The sequence below is a fragment of the Pleurodeles waltl genome, chromosome 5 (assembly GCF_031143425.1).
Source record: "Pleurodeles waltl isolate 20211129_DDA chromosome 5, aPleWal1.hap1.20221129, whole genome shotgun sequence".
NCBI classification, from domain to species: Eukaryota; Metazoa; Chordata; class Amphibia; order Caudata; family Salamandridae; genus Pleurodeles; species Pleurodeles waltl.
Window position 1 is genome coordinate 1,580,727,894 of NC_090444.1, and position 13,100 is coordinate 1,580,740,993.

The following is a 13,100-nucleotide window of genomic DNA, read 5'->3' on the forward strand; positions in this document are numbered from 1 at the left end:
GACTTTTCTTTGAAGTAAGCCTACTTGGGAGGACAAAATGGGTATAAGAATGGCACCCAAAACCACAGAATTTAGAACACTTCTGGAAACCAAGAGGAACCTCTGCCTTGAGAAGAGCTGCCCTGCCTGTGACTGTGCTTTGTGGAGCTATCCTGCAGTTGCTGCTTTGGCCTGTGCAAAACGACAAAGACTGGACTTTGTGTGGCTTCCTTCTTGTGAAGAACTCTTGAAGGGCTTCAACTAGAGCTTGCTTCCTGTTGGTGAAGTATCAGGGAGAGCAAAGACTTCTCTCTGCCAGTATCTGGAGCCTCTGCTGAGACTCCTTCCCTGCCAAGTGGTGCCCATCCGGTTCCTGGGGCCATAAAAGGAGAAGCTGGCAGAACAAGAGTGAGAAATCCCCTCACAGACCGCCATGCGGGGAAAAGATCGATGCAACTCCGAGACGCGACAGAAAAATCGGCACTCGCGGCTGGAGAAACGACGCCCAGCATCACTGACGGAGGCTGGTGAGATCGCAACCCGCTCTGCGTGATTTTCGAATCATTGTGCGGCAGGATTTCTGACTCAAACATCACTGGACATGTAAAAACAACGCAAGGCCTGCCCGGACCCGACAGTGCTGTTCAGATCGACGCATCGCTCTCCTGTAGATAGAAAAATCGACGCACGCTGACCCGATGAAGGAGAAAGGACACACGGTCTCACTCATGAGTGATATTGACGTACAGCAAGCCCCTTTTGATGCACACTCACCCGTGCAAGGTGATTTTTGACGCGGCCAGGTACATTTCCATGCTAACAGCGTTAACATTGTGTTTAAAATCACAAGAAGACTCTTTTTGTTTTTTTATTGATAACTTGACTTGTGTATGGTGGATTTTTGTCATTTTGGTCTTGTTTTGTTGAGATAAATATTTTCTATTTTTCTAAACATGTGTCGTGTCATTTTATAGTGTTTTCATTGAATAACTGTGTGTGTTGGTACACATACTTTACACCTAGCACTCTGAAGTTCAACCTACTGCTCGTGCAAAGCTACCAAGGGGGTGAGCAGGGATTAGCTGAGGGTGATTCTCTTTTACCCTGAATAGAGTGAGGGTCCTTGCTTGGACAGGGGGCATCCTGACTGCCAACCAAAGACCCCATTTCTAACAACTAGAGACATAATTTATAAGTATAATTCTGAATAAGAAACACAGTGATAATTCATCTTTTTTGCCACATTGCTTTTCCATGTCTGAGGTCTTATTTACAAAAATTGGATATCATTGCCCTTTGAAAGACGAGGTGACGATACCTTTTGGAAAGGCTCTTGTAGCAGATGTGTTCTGTTCAGATTCCTTCCACTTCTTTTTCTTACTTATAGAACAAAGATGGTTCAGAGCAACTTTCACACTTACTCTCTCCACCCTCATATCCACGCAACTAGCGAGTTTCATGACATACAGCAAATGCAGAATCTCAGGGCTCTGCAAACCTGAGAGATACAAGGTCCACACTGAAAGGGACACACCAAAGATGGATGTCATACTGACCCCAAGCATTCCTATAGCAACTGGAAAGCTAAGAAAGCAGTGGAGTAGATAACAGACATCTAACAATTCGAAAACAACATCTATTGAAAGCTAAACAAATGCAGAGCACTAGTCCACAGTATGATGGCCACATGTTTTCAAGATCCTACAGCCATTTTGAAAACCTGTGCTACTTGACAGCTTTTATTTAAGTGGATTGTAAAGTCTGAGTTTGTCACAGGAAGCAACGTGGTAGCCCATGCATTTGAAGTAGCAGCACGTTGTCCCTGTTTTATATGAAAGGGTCTTTCTCTTCCATATAGCCATACAACCCAATCAACTTAATGGACCCCCAGCAAAAATATTTTACCAACAATGGTGGTGTTCTATATCTAAACCGGGATAGAAGAGAACGTACCAATGAAGACCCCAAGTGTCCTCGGAGATAAAATAATCTGCTAGTGATAAATGCACAGCTTCCTGTAAATTGTAAACTAATAGTTTTCTGGCCCTATTTGCGTGTGCCTATTATTGTACTAGCATTAGTCTGTAAGCCACTGTTCGGTCACTGTAGGAGTTCCACTTTTTACAAGCACATCAGCCTGCATGTGTCTCTTCGCTTTAGGATTTTTGTGCTTTGCTCATCAGTTATTTTTTTGTTTCATGTTTTTGCATCACCTCACAAGTTAGTTACTGTTTGTTATACTCATAGATGTTAAGTGACCATATGGCATTTGTGATGCCTTTAACCAGCGCCGTTTTGTTAGGTAACAGCACTTTTGACATTCGGATTTTAAACCCCATAGATACAATGTTAAAAATTAAACCACAAGTTCCACAAATGCAAAGCGCTGTTGGCTAAAAGGTAAGCCGGGAGCCCCTGAAGGTGCTATACACAGTATGATACTTCACGGCAGCTATGAGTTATGACTATTTGTCATTCCTCATTTTCCACAAGCACTGTGCCATTAGTAATAATCTTTGAATCTGAGCCTAAATATTTTTATTTTATTTGTAATTTTCTCAAGATTGGAAGGAAGTTGGTCTGCCACCTGGAAGGCTTCTTCGTTATTTGGCAAGTTTCTATGTCTGGCTGTGTGCATGAGAGGGTGGAGTAATGCAAGAGGGAGTTAAAGGATGAATCACTGAGCGAGCAGCAGCAGTAAGAGGATGCAGACGTCTACTACCACCAGTGGGTTCGTGATGAGCTCTGCATTCACTCATCATCTTATCCATGTATTCATTTGTGATCGCTCAGTCATCACTCATTCATCCAACCATGCACACACTTGACCATTCATCCTTGAATACACTCGCCCATTCAAAGATCCATCCTTGCATTGATTCGCCCAGTAACTCGCCCTTTCATTCATTCATGTACTCACTCATTGATTTATTCTCACATTCTCTCACTCACCAATCCACTCAAACACACATGCGAAAATGTTTGTACAACTAATAAGAATTCTTATTCGAACAGCCAGACCTACTGAGTTTGCCAATGCCTTTTATAATACCCAGTGAGATCTGCTACCCTTCTCGGTGTTATATCTATTTCTAATCTAATAGTTTAATTGCTCTACCATGAATGAGCGCAGCACGCCAAAGATTTTCATAGCTTTAGATTGCTTATTCAAGAGCTCCGTTTGATCAATAATGTGTGAATCCATTTTGATGAATGCGTATGCACGTTTAATTACATTTTAAACTTACCTCAGATAGATAAAATACAAAGTCAGTTTCTAAATATGAGACTAGCTTGTAACATTGATCAGTGCAGTTTATTTACTCAACCGGTTGGAGAGAGATGCTTCTTTGTTAAACATCCTGTGTCCTAATCAATGGTCGTTTTTGGCATTAAATCCTATGCGAGCTGTGGGCAGCTGGAGCTATGTGAGAATCTTCTTTTGTCAGAGATGAATCAATCATCTCGAAGGATGTCAGCATCTGCCCAAACCATTTTATATTAGAATAAATGGCAGATGGTACTGTTATTATATTTAATCAGTTCCACCAAATGCAGTTTCATCTCTTTTAAAACTCAACCATCTGCAGTGTGTAGGTGGACCGAGCTAGCAAAATGCCCACTATATAACTAACCTTTTTCTTCGTATTTTAGAGGTGTCACATTTTTCATTATTTCTAGCGCTTATAAAATGTGAAGTGTTTACAACTGAAATATTGTGTCCTTTGTGCGTAAGGCACCAACCTGGCCCGCTTATATTTCAGCCATGTCAATGGAGTAGATAATACAGTGCGTATTACAGAAATGGCGTAAGGCAAAAATGTGAAAAATCTAATTATATTAGGTTCTAAACATTCTGACAAGCACCGTTTGATATGTCTGACATGTACCCCGAGGTCTCTTGATTTAGTTTAAAAAAGTGGACAATTCATCATTTGGAGAATCTGACTCTGATTTTCTAAAAACAACCAAAAAAACAGTTAAAAAACATCTATCGACCCAAAAACCCAGCGCCCAAACAGGAATAGGGGATCTATATAAGTTCACGAGAGGAAACCGGACCCAGTGCGTGGTGCAGGGCTGACTTTAGCGCTGTTGGCACCTGGTGCAGCAATATGTTTTGCGCCCACCCCACAATGAATTCAATGTATAGGATGTATTACATAAAACAATGAGGGCTACGAGGTGTAGGAGTCACATGTCATGCATACTGGCAGGCAGTCTATTTATGAGTGCTGGGTCTGGAGCACAAACTCAGGATTTGAAGTGTTCAATGGCTGAGTTTGGCGTTATTAATAACAATGTATTTCTACCTAAACTAACCCTCTTAAGCAACATTAGGATAATGAAAGACTGGGGGGGGGGGGCAAAACATTCTAACCTTTACCATGCAGTTTGCATGCAGCTCTTTGATTACAGTTCACAGGTCGCTGTGCCAGTGGCGTAACAAAACTTGAGCCCCCACCCCCCTCTGCAAAGTACATAAAGGCTACCCCAACCCAGTCAGGAGCTTTCAGACCAGGGGCCAGCCACCTGTGCACAGTGTACTGTGATGAGGGCCCCCACCCACACCACAGGGGCTGCAGTGGTTATTGTTACACCAGTGCACTCTGCCCTATTAGGGATGTAACATATGAACTGTAAATTACAAAACGATCTCTGTGGCAAAAGTAGTAACCCACTGAGCCTTCCATATGAAATACAGTTCTATGGTTGGTGCAACTGCATGGTACACATTATTTACAGCAGTTATTTTAACCTTCTGCTTTCCTTTATGATGAATCACAATTAGCACTAGACAAAACCCATGTCTCTCTAGCAGGATAATTAATCACTAGAGTTTTCTTGACAGTTTTATTGCTGCCCTAAAACTGCTGCGTATACATGGGACTCTGCAGCAGATGCTTTTAAAACCATAAGTTTAAAGCACCCCCCACCACCACCACCACCCGAGCTCAGTACCAGGTGTGGCAGCGCAGGTCCCACCGCTCCAAAGTCAGCCTGAGTAGGGTGACACCAATGAAGGATCCAGTGAGCCTTACAGTTGCTTTGAAGGTTTTCATTTGAGGGGAAAAGCCAACGTGGGCAAGGCATCCACAAAGAAAATCAAAATTTGAGGGCCTGTAATGAAAACAGCCCTCAATCTGGAATGATTTGAACCATCTCTCTAACCCTTATGCTTCCAAGGTATCCTTGTTTAAAGTCTCCTTAACTCCCACTGATTCTCCCCAAAACAAAATTCACAATGGAGAATGGGCTGTTTTGACTGGAGTCCATGGTTTCCATGGAGGTTTCTGATTATCATTGGCAGATGTGACGATCCGCCCATTGTTTACCTTAGTCCCTCCACCTTGCAAATGGTTATTTTCTTCAAGGTTGGCATACAGTTACTGTGCATTCTTGTACACCATGAGGCCCTTAGCTTCTCTGAGATTCATCGTACCCCTCCCCTATGTTGTGCAGGCTATCCCACAGCGATCTCCACCGTTTTGTCTTGTATCTAAAAGTGACATCTGTCTCTTCTGGCCAGTGTGACATATATTTGACTGCCTGAAAAAGTCTGGTAAGGAGCAGGACTAAAAGTAGGTTGTACGTCATCTTGATTGGATTGCATTTTCAAATTTGAAAGTCATCAGTTCCAGCAATTTCTTGGCTGAGCCATTTGAAAAAGTCCTTTTCACTCTGCATTGAAGAAATAGGCCCATCTGACAACGTTCTACCTGTCAGATGCCCAATCCCCAATGGTCTCTGAACAATCTCACCAGTCTTTTTGGTCTTCCCTACAACCAATGGTTGCCATCTTTTAGCAACCACGCCATGTCCATTTTTCCTCGGGTCATTACTATCTTCATGCTTGATTACTCTCCCAGGTTGTAAATCGTCAAGAGCCCCACAGCCACTTCACTCTTTTCAGCTTCATGTTCTAATATGTTATTCTCTCCTTGCAGTCCTGGGTCTAGTTTCAGTGCCAAAATCACCAGCCACGTGCTTCCTAGAGAAAGGTGATTTTGACTTTTCATTCGATTTTTCATGAACTGACAATTTCCACCCCTTTAGGCTATAAGTATTCAGGCCCACCACTTACACTTTTCAACCGCAGGCATCAGTGTATTCAACCAGTTGGTTCCCAGACCAACAAACCCTTCCTACCAATATCAATCTAACCGCCTCCAACAACGCTACCATGTTATTAAGTCACCCACTATTAACTCTTTCGAGGACAGAGCAAGGTAAAAAGATAGGAATGGAGAAAATGAAGACTAGTACTAAGAAACATTAACAGACAGATAGGGAAAAAGAAACAGCCCAGAACTGCAAAATTGGAATGACCGGAGGGAATGCAGGAGACTTTCGGGATTGAAAAGCAGAGAGTAGATATATGCCAGTTGTAAGAATTAGCAAGACTGAGATAAGAAATCAAAAGCATTGCTGATGAAGGATGGCATGTGACTGTGCTAGCAAGTGGGGTTGCTTTTGAAGCTGTAATTGAGAGACCTGGAGGTCGGTGCTCAATGTGCAATCAGTAGATCTTATTCATGAAAGCAAAGAACTGTAGAGATGAAGGAGGGTTTCTAAACATGCATACAGTACTTCATTTGAGCTGGTTGGTTGCTGGTGGATTCCACCAGCACGATTGTTGGGGACTGGCCATTATTGTTCCTCATTAGATATTTCCCTAGAAAAAGAGAGGGAAAAACATGCAAAGCTGAAAGACATAGGAAGCTAAGGGAAAACTGTTGCAAAGGGAGACATGGGGAACCTGTGGCAGATGAGTAATAAAAAAAAAAAAAGTAAACCAAGAAAGGACTGCTTAATGATAGGTAAATGAATGAGTAAGAATGGTGTGAGAAAGAAAAGTGCTGGTGGATGTATGCCAGTGACAGCAGCAAAGAAAGTAAAAGAGAGGTGCTAGAGAGGGACATACATATAACTACTCTTCCATTTCAACCTTGTATTTAGGCATTTGAACAATTGACTGACAGAATACCTGCAACAAGAAGAAACCACCATGTAAACGCCAGCGGCGACAGGGGCCGTAATCCCCAGGGCAGCACTGTTTGCATCGCTGTCCCGGCGGATTGGGACCGCCTGTACCGCTAGGCCATCTGACGGGGGCAAAAAGTGGCAGTGCTTGTGGTCTGACCATGGCCCTTTCACCATGGTTGTAATGTTGCGGTCAGTCCGCAACTTTGACGGCGGACTGACTGCGACTGGACCGTCATAATGAGGCCCTCAGACTCATCAGGAAATTTGTGGTGGAGAAGACAAAACAGAAGCAGGATCTTGGTTCAGTAGATTTTATTGAAGCAAATGTATTCTATGTAGAAAGGCATGATGAATTGCCATTTTGAGGATAATGAAACAAAGAGTTATTACAGCAGTGACCAAAACAGTGAAACACAAGAATTCCACAATATTGTCATAATAGTGTGCCTAGCATTCCTACCTACCTTGCTGAGTTTTTACATGACAGCAGGTAGCCGTGGTAGCTCTAATTCACCCTTCTGGTTCAGGGAAGGAAGCTCAACCCCCATATCTCTGCTGAGGTAGAGAAGAGTATGTTAGTCTGCTGAGAGTCCTCCCATGTAGACGAAAAAGAACCAAAGGTTTTTGGCAGAAACTGCAATGAAGTAGCATAAAATGGTAATCTGACTGGAATGTCCCCTCTGAGATATTGTGTGCAGTGTGATCATTTAAAATAACATATTTGTTGTTCTAAGAACTACCTTGATGTGACAACACATATTTATCTGTGTAGGGCAGATAATGTTCCCTTTGGGCCGGCAATACCCGGTAAACATGGTGTGCAGCCTTGAGTTGAGCACAAGATGAGAATGTCATGCAAAGAAATGAATAACAGTTTCTGCAAGTAAGGACAACTGATAAAAGAAGTAAAAAACATCTCCACTAAAGTGAAGCATTGCTAAAATAATAAATGGAATAAAAGTGAAATGTAACTAGGTAAAGGGGCACAGGCCTCAGTCCCAGAGCTAAAAAAATGTGCCAGTGTAAAATGCTAGAATAACCTCACGACAGGATCCACTGAACGGCTGTCGACACAATAACTTTGTTTAGTACTTTAATTGTATACCATTATTTTCCATGTTATTTTTTTTATATCTGGTGCAATGGATGAAAACTATATTAACAAATGTTACTAGTATTTTATTAAATATTAATAACATTCTAAATATTGTGGTTGGAGTATAATTGATTATTTTTTTAGATCAAAGTTATACTTGTTGTTCTACTGTTAATAATTAAATCCACAATGCGAATGTATGGATTTTGCTAAACACTTGTATTGGTTTGGCTGAAATCCTATCCCCTGTTTGATGTAAAAGGGGCTACTCTCTAAATTATTGATGTCCAAATCAGTCATACCAGCACCTGTAGGTTTGGACAGTCCAGGCCCATGTCTCGTTGCTCCGGGTGACCCCCTCTGGCACACAAGGGACACCAGGAGAAATGTATCCACTCTGTACATAGGTCCTGGCTGTTTGGCACCGCAAAGTCCTCAGTGGTGGCCTCTTCTGGCATGCTCACCATTACACAAGGGCTATAGCCCTCACAGCATCGCAAGGGTATTGCAGCAGCCCCTTCTGTCCTAGAGGGTTGTAGCTAATCACTACACAAGGTTCCAACTGGTGCAGCGATGTAGATGGCTGAATTCACAGTGGCCCTTTTCTGGCATATGAGGGTGACCTACTTTATCCTGCACATTGGCAAGGCTCCTATCAGTGCAGCAGCCATTTTCTCACACCTCGCAAAGCAAAGGGAGTCTACTCAGCAGGGCTCCCCATCAGACCTCGCTCCCTCCAACACTCTCCTCTTCCTCACAGGGCGCAATGGTGTTAGCGAGCAGACAGGTGCTGGTGCTCATGGTTTCTGGGTGAGGTTTGCTCACCCAGCAGGGAGACTAGCAGGCCATGGCCTACAACCCTTGTTACAGGCAGTTTTGCAGAGCTTACCTTCCTCACACAGCCAGCTCGTTTGGCTGTTTGCCAGAGGACACTTATTTGGGTCACAAACTCCCCTGCTTATAGTCCATTTCCAGACACCAAAGGTGAGTTAGAGTCTGAGGCTTTAAAGTTTATGCTGGGGGTCTGCTTCTGCTTGAAGTGTCCACTCCTCTGACCCCTCTTCCTCTTGGAAGCAATCTGTTACAATAGGTGTGACTCCAAGGCTGACAGACCCACAACAGAGTCCATGGGAGCGACAAGAGTTCACACCTGGATGTCAGCCACAGAGATACGTGTATCAAAAGATCAGCCCACGTTCCCAGCCTTACTCTTTATGATTCTCTTATCAGCCCTATCTTCTTCCTGAGATGTTTTCAGGCCGCTTCCTTATGACCTCTCACTGAATAAAAGAGCACCCTTTAAAGTTTAAAGTGTACAGGCATAGCCTGGCTCTTCACTCTCCAGTGTGTCTAACCCAGCTTACAAGAATGAAGCAATATACAAATTTGCCTGTGAGATCCTTCTACCTCCTCTCCATGATTCAACATGCAGGCCTGGGTCTCCCAAAATGAAACACACAGTCCTTCATGTACTGTATCATTCACAGGCACACATACACCCAGTGCCATATACAGTATAAATATGCTGCACTCTATCCTCCATGTACCGTGCCACTCATAGGCACACATACACCTAGCATATACATTTAACATGCATGCACTGCACATCACTGTAGTTTTCGTGTACTGTACCACTCACAGGAACACATGTATCCACCATATGCATTCAGCATGTGCACACTGCACAGTCTTGCATTATCCCTGTATTGTACCCTTTCCAGGCACACATGCATCCAGCACAGATATACCACTCAGGCTCTGCACAGCACTGTACACCAAACCAATGTAGGTGGGCCGAGTTAAGCACACAGCAGTGGAACTTTAACTGAGTGAGCCTGTCACTACACAAGAAGATGCCACCACTTCGCTCATGTTGCTAAACTCCTGGTAACGGCAGTAGCTTTTCACCATTTTGAGGGTAGCGCTTTGGGCATCCCTCCTGGTCCAACAAGACCAGAATCCGTGAGATAGGCCTAAGTTATGGCATGCATGCATGAATTGTGTTTGCCTCTGACAACAAAAATCAGCATTAGGGATCTAAACATCAGTAAAGTTGGGGCAGTCAGGGCAGGGGTGCACGCCCATTATCATGCAGAGGACTTTTCCATCCCAACAGGACACACTCTGCTTTACTTTCTCAGTGTCTGTCAGTTTAGTTATTGTATGGCATTTTGGTGCTTTTTCCTGTTTATTGCAGAAAATGGTGTGACTTTCATTAACTATTATAGCTGCAATGTTATTTGCGCCACTGATTTTACTGTGAATTGTGAGACTTCCTGTGTAGTATAAAATTGCAACCAATTTAAAAGATTTAATTTGCTATCAAACTTTAGCCACATAAATATTTTATCAGTTTTAAATTTATATTTTTCGTCTTGGAATTAAATTATGTTGATAACTCATGTAATGAAAAGATACTTTCATATGATTGCCTTTACAATATAAAGAATATGTTTCATTTATATAATAACATTTCCTAGATACCGTCGTGCTTTCGATAAAAGTAACATGATCTATGTCCTGAGCCTCTCCTTGATAAATTTACAATTTAACTGCAATCCCCACTGAGGCTTTAGTCACATCAACGTTCAACGAAATTTACATTTTCTGATGGGCATTTATAAAAGCTATTTCAACAGTTGGCTATTCAAATATCACACCTTGTCTTACTATATTTCTGTTTCTAATTGAAAAAAAAAAACAATAACAACATCCGAAATGCAGAAATTATATTGAAAAGGTCTTTACAGGCTACTCACTCCCGACAAAGAAACACCTTAGAGCACTTGATGATGACATGATTTTGGAATTATTTAGGGCTCAAACCTGTTCTTGGACCCACTGGGAACGACAAGGTCAATGTCAATTGTCTATTGACAGTTTCTTTCAACATGTACATCCAACCATGGGTATTGTGCCTTCCAGGTTGGACTATACCGATCTGCTACACATTGGGAGAACTGCAAATCTACAGTGTGGACTCCAAAGCATGCATAATTCTGCCCTGAGATGACTGCTGCATCTGTGTTCTTGGAATGACTTAAATGCTGTACACGCTTTACACTGGTTCTTAGCTGTAGTAACCACACAAGGCAGATTGAAGTTAAATCCAGGTTTAATAGGAGATCAAACAGTAACATCTGCTCACAGCACCGCGCTCTTACAACTGCCACAATGCCAGCATTCCAGAATGTTTACACTGCTTTGGTATCCTCGGAGCTATAGCAACTGGCTGTTGTTTCTGTACATTGTGAGACTTCCAGTCTAGTATTTACAATTGCAACCAATTACAAATATTGAATTTGTTATTACACTTTAGCCATGGAATTCTTTTTTTCAGTTACAAATCGATATTTTCCATCTTCGAATTGAATTCCTTTTATAATACCACACATCTTCCCCCTTTTAACCACACCAATTCAAAACTAAAAAAAAAAAAAAAAAAAAAAAAACACATACCCATTTACATAACAATAATCCACTAATACAACAAACTGCTAAAGGGAATCACATATCCCGTTTATGTTGTATAGTTCTTTAGCTATGTTACAATACATTTCAATAGACACTTCAGATCAATAAACGCATTGGAGGATGGAAAAAAACATACAACAAATTCACTCCACCACAAAGTCTTTCAATTTAGCAGGAAGCCTTGTTACCCTTCCAGATTGAGTAGTGATAAATCGTAACAACATTAGCATAATCTTCAACAGACTTCCATGATACCTTAGAAGGTCCAGCCTGAACCTCATTATAAGCATTTACCATAATGCCACAAGATGGTTGTACTACCTCACCGTTGGTATTCAGCAAGCAGATGTTGTTGTACTACCTCACCATTTTCTTTGGCAAGATATAGCTCACCCTTCCCCCCCAAACCTATCATCCAATTCCCAATGAATTGAAACACTTCCTTCTTTACCGATGCCAAGACTTAACTTTATTACATCTAGACAATGTACTGAAATGCCATGTTCTTCCATTGTTTTATTTTGCAGAACAGGCATACACATGCTTAATTTGGAATGATTTAAGAAATGTAGTACTTCCTTTTCCAGTTTTCTGATTCAAATTCACTTGTACCCAAGCACCCCTTTTGACGGACAACTTCCTTTACTCCATGTTTTGGTCATAGTATACTTTATATATATTCTGTGCCTCCTCAAGGTTAGATCTAATAAGCTTAGATGGCCATTTCTTTGGGAACTATGGATATCCATGCATTATTATCCTTAGTGAAGGGCTCCTGAACTTTCAAAACTTTGAACATCCTATGCCACATCACAGTAGGTGTAATTCCATAGGCCCAAACCAATTTACATTTTTTTCCAATCCTTGCCAGCATTTATTGCAGCTTCAATACTTCCCATAATCACTCAGGCCACATTTCCTCTATAGTGATTTAAAGTCATGTGTTTTTCTTTGACCCCATTTCTGGCAAGGAAGACATTAAACTTTTTCGCTGTGAACTCCAGACCATTACCGCTCAACTAGGACTTGGAAATCCCCTCTCTCAAAAAGATCTTCTCAAGGAAGGGAATTATGACTGCTGAATCTACTTGAAGACACACATCTATTTCAGGCCACTTAGAATACAGGTCTAGTCTAGAAGAATTAAAATATACATGGGCACTCGTTTATTATTCAAAACTAGACACAGAATATCTACAGCTCAAGCTTCCCACGGATTAAGAGTAGTCTCTCTACGATCCATTGGAGACCTGAAAACCTCATAAACATTCTGTGACCCATCTACATTTGCACATTGCTCAAGCATCATCACAAATTTCACCATGTCTGAATCAACTTCAGGCCACCAGTACGAATCTTTAATACGTTTTTTGGCTTTACAATACTCAAAAGTAATTCATTTATATTTTCCTAAATCCTTTGCCTGAGTACCCAGGTTGGTAGCACCCTATCTCCTCTCAATAAAATCCCAAACTGGAAATCGAGAACTCATCCTTAAGTTTTCAAAACATCCTACAGTCTTCTCCCAGTTTATTCTTACTATGCCATCTTTGTAAAAATATGA